The following is a 10686-nucleotide window of genomic DNA, read 5'->3' as shown; positions in this document are numbered from 1 at the left end:
ATTAGAGCATCTATAGACGCGCAACATTTTTTTAGTACAACTTGGCAGTCCGCTACCTCATGTAAGGGAACAAACTTTCGGGGGTGTGGCATGTCCGCTTATTGAAGTAACGGACTCCATGAAAGTAGGAAAAAAAATCAGTCTGAAGCGTCTTGGAAAACAAATAAGTATTTTGAAAGACCATTCTTTGTTCGAGTCCACAACTTCGATAATCAAACTTGTCACCTTAACAAAAGTTAGTTGAAGTCCGCTACCTGGCATAGGGGACTACCTTGATGTACTGAAAACTCTTTTGCTCACCTAAAAACACTTTATTTTCTACTTATTAATTAATCTTCTCCAAAAATCCTGTGGCCTGAAACATTCTTCATGTTCCTAATTGTTTGCCCCCATACAAAAGTTTTGGCAACATTCTTCAAGTAGTTGTATATAAAACACCAAATATATATATGCATTGAAACTAGTTGTAGGCCTAAACATTAATATTTGTGAATAACATTGGTTTGATTACATAATCTTGAGGACCATTGTATGCACTGATTATTTGCTATGAATTAGAACTGGTTATGAGAACTAGTTGAAATATATCAGTGGCTCTGCAGGCCCCTAACACTCCCTTATATATGCATTCTTAGCCGATCAAGCAAAGTAACACATACTTGTAATGGATATCCCATACGGAGCGTGGTTGCCTGAGCTGGTAAGAATATCTACTATGCATCTTTACATTTGTTTTGAATTGTTTGATGATTAATTATAACATGTCAACTATATAGGATATGGAAGATCCTCGCGAGTTCATGAACCAGCTTCAACAAACACGTCCTTATAGTGAGTTAGCGAATTCATTTTCTTCACCAAGTTTCAAAGGTTATCCGAATCTAGTCACAAGAGACCAATATATTAACGCAACCATCACAAGCGGAGACTTAGACAAACGCGAAAGTTATAAGCATACTACGGTCAGTTCTTTTGCTCCTATTGTTGGATCCTCATCAAGCACATTCACTATATCATTTGGAGACTTCACCACACCAACAACTATAAACCAAAATCAACTCTATGGAGGCTACAACTTGGAATACCTTGATGCGATGAAACGTAAAGAGGAGATCAATTTAAATGAACTTCTTGGATCCATAGAGCTCCCGAAAAGAGTTTCTGGCACAAGACGAAACCGTAGACAAGCCCAAGAGCATATCTTGGCTGAAAGGAAGAGAAGGGAGAAGCTAACTCAGCGATTCCTATCTTTGTCTGCTCTCCTGCCTGAAATTAAAAAGGTGCCAGCTTATTAACTGCACTCCAACCTGAAATTAAAAAAAAAATCAATATAAATATTTTTTGTATGTGTCGGAACGGCGTCGCAAAACATTTCACATGTGTCGAAATTGGTCGCAAATAATTAATACAGTAATTAATATGGTATTTTTAATTATTAAAGAAGCGGTTAAAATGTATCGGAAAGTTGTAACAAGAATTACTTGTTTCTATTCCAATGCAATTTTTGTGTCGCAAACCTATCAGGTTTCTAGTAGTGCATATTCGGTTTTCATACAAGTCTAGAGGCTGTTTGGTTCATTCAGATCTGAATGGGCATCTGTCCCTTTCAGCAACAACAATAAGTCTTAATGATTCAGACCTAGTTTTAACCATTCATATGTTTTTCTGTTTAGAACCAAACAGTCTGAATGAATCAGATGTTTACATCTGAATGGTTCCATTCGGATGTAAACAAACAGCCCCTAAGCAAATTTACTAATATTAAGCTTTACTGATTTTTTAACAGCTAAAGTATATGAAGCTTTACTTGATATAAACAATATGGTTCAAAGGTTTTGTTTTTTTTATTCAGTGTATATTTTCTGATACAATGAACAAGAAGATACAAGGTTTAAATAGGAAATACAAGAAATACAAAAATGGGAAACATAATGAATGGTAGCCAAAATACATGGCTGTAAATGAGCATGGAATGAATGCACGAATATTTGATTGAGAGAAAATTAAGGAGAGAGAAATATTGAGAGAAAATTAAGGAGAGAGAAATACGCAAATCTCAATACTCCCCCTCAAGGTGGAGCGTGTAGATTTCGCATGCCCATCTTGACTAGAAGAAACTCGAGTTGTTTAGCCCCCAAAGCCTTTGTTAGTAGATCGGCTATTTGTGTCTTTGTGTCAACGTAAAACGGCTTGATTTCCTGTGACTCGACTCGTTCCCTGACAAAGTAACAGTCCATTTCCACGTGTTTTGTTCGTTCGTGAAAGACCGGGTTGTTAGCGATATGTCGTGCCGCATTGTTATCACAGAAGAGAGGTGTAAAGCTAGGTTGTCTTGTTTTTAGTCCTTCTAACAACCAACGCATCCACAAGATTTCACTAGTGGCGTTGGCCATTGCGCGATATTCCGCTTCAGCTGAGGAGCGAGAAACGACTGATTGCTTCTTTGATTTCCACGAGATAGGAGCTCCCCCCAAAAGAAGAACATATCCTGTCCTAGACCTCCGAGTGAGTGAGCATCCCATCCAGTCAACATCACAGTATGCTACCAAATCCATTCCTCCTTCTTTCGGGAAGAAAATACCTTGTCCCGGAGTTGCTTTTAGGTAGCGAAGAACTCTCATGGCTGCGTCCATGTGTTTCTGTCGAGGGTCCGAGACGAACTGGCTTAAGACATTTACCGAGTAGGCAAGATCAGGTCTCGTGGCTTGGAGGTAGAGCAATCGGCCGATTAGTCTTCGATATTTGCTAGCATTGACACGAACATCCTCTTCTCCTTTATCCAGCTTCACATTCTGTTCCATTGGGAAGGTGCATGGTCTACATCCTAGCATTCCACTATCTTCAAGGATGTCAAGGGTGTATTTTCGTTGACTTAGCACTATCCCGTCTTTGGTTCGAGCGGCTTCTATCCCAAGAAAATACTTCAGTGGTCCGAGATCTTTGATACTGAACTTGTCATTCAGGAACTTCTTTGTTTCTTTGATTTTGTGTTCATCATTTCCTGTCATAATGATGTCGTCTACGTATATGAGGGCGGTAACAAAGATGCTACCTTCCTTGTATATATAAAGCGAGTGGTCCGCAGCAGATTGTTTGTAATTGAGTTCCAAAAGGGCTGATATAAATTTTTGATACCAATTTCTTGAGGCCTGCTTCAACCCATATAGTGATTTCCTTAGCCTACACACCTTTGTTCCTCCCCCTTTATCGTAACCTTGTGGTATTCGCATGTATACCTCTTCATGTAAGTCACCGTGCAAGAACGCATTGTTCACATCGAGTTGATGAATGCTCCAATCCCTTTTGATGGCGACGGCAATGAGGCTTCTTACAGTCACCAACTTTGCTACGGGGGAAAACGTGTCGTGGTAATCGACACCTTCCATTTGTGTGTAACCTTTTGCAACGAGCCTCGCTTTGTACCTTTCGACTTCACCATTTGGCTTAAATTTTGTTTTGTACACCCACTTCGAGTCTATAACTCGTTTTCCATTGGGTGGATCTTCGATGGTCCAAGTACCATTTTCTTCAAGGGCCTTTATCTCATTTTGCATAGCATCCCTCCAATGTTGATCCTGTACAGCTTGTTTAAAACTTTTTGGCTTACCATTTTTAGTGATGGCCGCCAGGAAGGCTTTATGAGTTTTTGAAAATTTTTCATAAGAAACGAAGTTGGCAATGGGACATACCGTTGAGGGTTCTTGATCGGAGGCGGGGGGCGGATGGTCTATAGATGGCGGAAGCTTCACATCATAATCGTTAAGTCGTGTGGATCTAGTTCGAGTTCGTTTCTCCCTTCCTTGTGCAACATTTTCACCAATTTCATTTTGGGTTTCAGAAGACTCATTTGTTGTTTCTGTTTGAGGAGTGGTATTATTCGGCCCATTAAAAATCTGTCCGGTATCACCATCACTTGGGCTAAATTGGTTTGGCACTACTAGTTCTTCTTCTTCATCATGTTGGTCTCCAAAACTCAAATTTTCAGTGCTTGCTTTATTGAATCTACTGGGCCCATCTTCTTCATCTATAAATGTGGTAAAAACATCCTCCCTTTCACATTTAACCTGTTCTATTTTTGTGGCAAATGGAAAAGTCTTTTCAGCAAATCGAACATCCCTTGAAGTAATAATTTTTTTACCTTTTGGGTCATAAATCTTGTATCCTTTTGTTCCATTAGGATACCCCATGAATACACCCGGTTTCCCTCTTATCTCAAATTTGTCTCCATTTGTTTCAATGCTTCGATAGTACGCCAAACAACCTAGGACCTTCATGTGGTCGTAGTTTGGTTTCTCGCCGTATAGTAACTCGTATGGAGTTTTGTCTTCAATGACTTTTGAGGGTAACCTATTTATGATGTATGTTGCTGTCAAGACGCATTCCCCCCAAAATCTTTTCGGGAGACTTGCTTCAAACATGAGGGCACGCGCTGTATCAAGCAAGTGCCTGTGTTTTCTTTCTACGATTCCGTTTTGTTGCGGAGTATGTGGACACGTTGTTTCCAACATGATTCCCCGTTCTTTATAGAAGTTCATCATTTGGTTGGAAATGAATTCCCCACCGTTGTCGCACCTTATTCTTTTTATTTTCTTTTCAAATTGTGTTTTGACCATCTCGTAAAAATGTGTTATGCACGTGCTTGCTTCATGTTTATGTTTGAGAAGGTAGACCCATACGCTTCTACTATAGTCATCTACTATTGTTAGAAAATAGTTGGCCTTTGTAAACGAAGGCGTACGGTACTTACCCCATATATCACAATGAATGAGTTCGAAGCAAGCATTTGTTTTGGTCATGCTAGTGGGAAAAGGTAATCTAGTAAATTTAGACTTCATACAAGAATCACAAACGTTGTTATTGTTCTTAAAAGAAAAATTACTAAGAAGCTTTATTTGAGATAACTTCTCATCACTCGCATGTCCGAGCCTTTTATGCCATAAATCACTAGTTACCATCATTGCCTTCCTCCTAGCCCCAAGCATCCCCATTTGATATAGACCATCTTCGCACCTACCCGCTCCAATCAATTTCCTCGAATGTAGTCCCTGCATAACAAAGAAATTTGGAAAAAAAGTTATGGCACAACTTAGATCCTTTGTAAGTTTGCTTACGGACAAGAGATTAAAAGTGAATTGTGGAACATGCAACACATCTTGCACTTTTGTCCCATTTTGTAAAGTATGGCTGCCCTTTCCTTCGACTGGTATGCTTTCTCCATTCGGTATGATTACAGGTGGTTCGTCTCTCGATTCGACTCGATTTTCGAGAGCATCAGACCTGTGTGTTATGTGTTCCGTACATCCGGAATCGACTATCCATTTATCATTGTGTCTAAACTTACCAGCCATATTTGCGGTGCGTGGAGGCTCACTTTGTGCAGGTTTTCCTTCAGTAGCGAAATGCTTCTGGAACTGCTCGTATTGCTCTTTTGTCAGGCTTGAAATCAGGTCCGGTTCTGTTTCTACGCAGGCTGCCTTTGGCTTCACTTTTTCTCGTTTATTCTTCACGTTCCACCATTCCGGGTAGCCGACTATCTTGAAACAACCATCTCATGTATGTCCGTCTCTGCCACAGTGATCACAGTGGCCTTTGTTTTCCTTCTGGCCGACCTTGTTCGGTGACCCGCCGCGTTTTGCGGAGGCTTGGAAAGCCATCGTTTCATTCACAGGTTTCTTCACGCCAGCTATGGATCTTTGCTGCTCATCTTCGACAACGAGATGGTATACATTTCTCAAAGATGGGATTGGTTTAGTGGCGAGTATTTGGGTTCTAATGATGGAGAACTCACCATCTAGACCCATAAGAAATTCATAGAGCTGCTCCTTTTCCTTGAGCTCCCTAAGAGATTTTCCAATGCCACATGTACATCCATTGCATTTGCAAACCGGAGCAGGCAAGAAGGATTGCATCTCATCCCATAATCCACGCAGTTTCGTGTAATAGGCTGAAATGGTCATCCCTTCTTGTCTAGTGTTCGAGATAGCCTGCTTCAATTCATACGCACGCGGTGCGCTTTCCTTACCGAACCGTTCCTTAAGATCCTTCCAGATTTCCGACGCCGAATTAGCGTATTTTACACTTCCCCGGATTTCTTTCTCCATGGCTGTAGTAAGCCATCCTTTAATCATCGCATCACATCGCATCCATGCCATATAATTAGCATCGTCCGATTCTGGCCTTTTGATGGTTCCATCGATGAAGCCGATCTTGTTCTTGGCGAACAAGAAATTCTCCATCTTTTGGACCCAATCAAGGTAGTTGTTGTCGGTCAAAGCATCGTTGACATGCATCTGCCTGGGATAATCGGAGGGGTGGAGATAGTATGGCGAGTTGTGGTTTGGGCTGTTAGCATCGGTCTTGACAAGATCTTTGTTTGCACCTTCTGCCATATCGGTGAGATAGTGAGAAAGACTTTAGGATTCGGTTTTGGATCGAGCGTACTGCTCTGATACCATAAACAATATGGTTCAAAGGTTTTGTTTTTTTTATTCACTGTATATTTTTCTAATACAATGAACAAGAAGATACAAGGTTTAAATAGGAAATACAAGAAATACAAAAATGGGAAACATAATGAATGGTAGCCAAAATACATGGCTGTAAATGAGCATGGAATGAATGCACGAATATTTGATTGAGAGAAAATTAAGGAGAGAGAAATATTGAGAGAAAATTAAGGAGAGAGAAATACGCAAATCTCAATATGATACAGTAGAAACTAATTATGTGTCATAATTAACATATGTCAGAACATCTAGTAGTTCAAATACTTTGTATATAGTTATAAGTTATGCATGAATTCATTGATTACTATGTTGGTTATAATCCATAAAACAAGAGCTCTGTGGTTAAAGTTAAAAATGATCATCTACACTTGAACATTTCTAATGATCTGTTATTGTAGATGGACAAGGCTACCGTGCTAAAAGATGCAAGTAAATACATTAAACATCTTCAAGACCGAGTGAAGGAACTCGAAGACACATCAAATAGCGAAAAATGGTCATTCAGGAATCAATTACTGCAATGAGGAAATCCATGTTTCATGGTGTTCAAGAACAAGACGCATCTTCTTTTGATGAAACAAATTGTAACACAACTTATAATCCTGGGATTAAAGTAAGAATTCTTGGAAACAACGTGCTAGTAAGAATTTACTGCGAGAAAAATTCGCTCCTTGCGTTGAAAGCCCTCACTGAAATGGATAGACTTCAGTTCACCGTCATGTGTAATAACGTTCTTCCGATATATGGGACTGCAGCTCTCATAACCATTATTGCACAGGTATGTTAGACAATAATCATATACTATAAAATATGATCATGATCATATCACTACAAGAATATTGTTCTGACCCGACAACCACTATACAGACAACATGTCGTCGGAGAAAAGTTAGTGGAAATTTGGCTCCTTGTGAGTTGTGAAAGCCTTTACCGAAAACATGTCTTGGGAAAAGGACTTTTTTTTTTTAATTTTGAATTTTAATTAATGTTGCTGGTTAAGGCATCAATTGACAAACCCTTTGCCGGAAACTAGTCGTCGCTACAAACAAATCTATACCATCGAACTATGTAACAACTCAAGTCCCAGATCGATAATCAACACAAACTAAACGAATAACTCTCGTTTATATTAATCAGAAAATATAACTCAAAAAACTGATTACTCTCAAACCCTAACCCGGTTTGACTCTTGATGAACCCTAACTCGGTTGCATCTAGATGAACCCTAACTCGGTTACATCTCGTGTGTGCCTCTTGGATGAACCCTAACTCGGTTACACCTCACACCACACATCCTATAATGTCTAACCATGACATGTTTATATAGGACTAACCTAACTTGTTATCAAAGACATTACCTATTATAATTACAATACAATTTGGAAACATAACGTAATTAGTCCCTCAAGTTCACCAGCTTGTGACTTAGAGTCTGAAATTACTTCCAACAATCACCCCCTAATTTTTGACTCGAAATAGGTGGCTCTTCAACTCCGAGCATGTCTCTTTTGCTCTGCCCGATTTGACCCATGAACTTGACCTTCTCGGTTTTCACAACCATCTTGGCCTTGATCTTCTCAGAACTTTTCTTGATCCATAAATGTGTTCTTCGGCTCCCTCGAACTCGACTACCTCTGTGACACTGTCCCCACGACCATTCACTCGGCCGTATGAAAACGCATAACCACTCCTTTGGCTGCAATCTCGGTCATCTAATCGAGCGAACATCAATCTTCCTTGATCTTCTTTTGTTCCCAAATCAAAACACAAACACATCTTTTAAATTAATACCTTAGTCAACAAACTTGATTGCTTCACACAACCGACTTATTGTCTCCTTCTTGATTGCTTCACACAATCAGTCTCAATTTCTTATCAATCTGTCACGGATTGATAATTTTATTCTTTACAGGTATCACACGTACCACCCGAATCACTCAGGTAAATTTCACGCCCGTCGCAGGTGATCAATTTTCCACCCAATCTGAATCGCTCAGATTGATGTCCCGTAGTTGCCTCGCACAAACCCTTTGCTCCACTCCGTTGGAACAAATACGAACAACTTTTCATAACCGAACCCACTTTCTCGTAAAATAAATAAATCAACCCTTGGTTTAAACCTAACTCGTTTAACCCAATAAATTACGAACTCTGAATTGAACCTACTTATCCAACCCAAATAAAATACCCAACAAGAGTGGTTAAACCAACTCGTTTAACCCAAAAGAAACTTAACCAAGAAAGAAAAAGAATAATAACCCAGCTTGTGACTTCTTTTTCTTGTAATTCCTCCTGGCATCAATACTTATTCTAATTTTCCTTTCCTGTCAACCCTGTTGACTTTTGTGATACTCTTGTGCTACTTTAATCACAAAAGAAACCTCAACAGAATTATGAAACCGAAACCGTTTTACACTAAAGATAAACCTTCTGTAATTCCGCTCGTTGCCGTAGGACACTCCTTAGCCTACCGCCAAAACCCACTCGGAGACCTCTTATTTCCGAGTTGCCGCGACACAAACAACCTTCTCGCTACACCGCCGTAATAGTACCCACACCGCTACTCCGCAGTACCGTTGGCGCTGGAACGAACTCTTGATTGGCGATCTCCTTTAACTCGATTATCGATTTCTTGAACTTGGCTCTGATACCAATTCAAGTCCCAGATCGATAATCAACACAAACTAAACGAATAACTCTCGTTTATATTAATCAGAAAATATAACTCAAAAAACTGATTACTCTCAAACCCTAACCCGGTTTGACTCTTGATGAACCCTAACTCGGTTACATTTAGATGAACCCTAACTCGGTTACATCTCGTGTATGCCTCTTAGATGAACCCTAACTCGGTTACACCTCACACCACACATCCTATAATGTCTAACCATGACATGTTTATATAGGACTAACCTAACTTGTTATCAGAGACATTACCTATTATAATTACAATACAATTAGGAAACATAACGTAATTAGGAAACACAACCAATTATGACCAGCTTGTCAATATTAGTCCCTCAAGTTCACCAGCTTATGACTTAGAGTCTGAAATTACTTCCAACAACAACGACTTATATAACCTATTTTGACGGAAAATGACATGTCGTCAGGATAAGCCTTCGGGTCAAATGAAAAATCTTGTAGTGCGTGTTCTCGCTTTCTTTTTTTCTAGTGTCATTATATTGGCTAAAAGTTGACTTTTACATTAATTTGTGTAGATGAGTGAAGAGTTCATCATAACAGCCAAGGATCTTGTAAAATGCTTGCAGTTATCTCTTTCAAATTTTGTTGGCATGTAGTGGATCTGAAGATCTAATCAACAGTGGAGTAGTGCAATTACTTAGGCATGTAAACAAACGAACTGAACGTTCGGTGAACTGTTAGTGAATTATTCGGCGAGAAGTTCGTTTATTTAATAAACGAACGAACATGAAAGCACGTTATTTTCGTTCATTTATGTTCACTTATGTATTAATAGAAAATAATTAAATATTATCTAGATAGGTCATATTTGTTAATTTGTGTTCATTTAAGAGTTTCCATTTATGTTTGTTTATGTTTGTTTGTGTTCAATCACATTGGTTCATATATGTTCATTTATCTTTGTGTAGTTATGTTTGTTTAAATTTTAAACAAACCAACATAAACGAACACAAATGCCCATTTTTTAATAAACACACATGAACATTAATATTTGATCAATTAATTATAAAATTAAATGAACGAACACAAACATGCCCTTCTTCTTGTTTATTCGATTTGTTTACAGGCTTTCAATATTCACATTAATGAAAACATTGGTCTTAATAATCTCTATGCTCTACCGATTTTATTTGTGTTTGTTTGTGTTCGTGAATAGTTCGTGAACACATTAATTTCCTTAGTGAACGAACATGAACATAAAATCTCGTTCGGTAAGTGTTCGTGAACCGTTCGTGAACAATATATTTATTAACAAACGAACATGAACAAGACTTTGTTCGTGTTCGTTCGGTTCGTTTACAGCCCTACAATTACCCAACCTAGCTCCTTTTTGTTATATTATGCATTAGAAAATAATATGATAGATATTTCTACTATGGCTAATTGGCTAGCTAGTAAAAGGATACTGTGTGTATGTAAAGTTTGAGCTATCTTTTTCATTCTAATCTTTTTTTATAGTAGGAGTGTAGGACAC

The 10686-nt window shown here is 38.8% G+C and overlaps 1 pseudogene across 1 annotated transcript; it reads left to right on the top strand.

Moving 5' to 3' along the window:
- The first annotated feature begins 611 nt into the window (after positions 1–611).
- Positions 612–9827, top strand: LOC143580269 (transcription factor bHLH18-like; annotated as a pseudogene). Its single transcript, XR_013143610.1, has 4 exons — positions 612–700; positions 777–1280; positions 6905–7284; positions 9728–9827. The product of XR_013143610.1 is annotated as a transcription factor bHLH18-like (transcript).
- The last annotated feature ends 859 nt before the right edge of the window (positions 9828–10686 follow it).

The sequence above is a fragment of the Bidens hawaiensis genome, unplaced genomic scaffold (assembly GCF_021521415.1).
Source record: "Bidens hawaiensis isolate Kalapana, Puna unplaced genomic scaffold, B.hawaiensis_p1.1 tig00030294_1, whole genome shotgun sequence".
NCBI classification, from domain to species: Eukaryota; Viridiplantae; Streptophyta; class Magnoliopsida; order Asterales; family Asteraceae; genus Bidens; species Bidens hawaiensis.
Note: the sequence above shows the minus strand (reverse complement) of the source record. Positions and strands in the feature narration are given on the sequence as shown.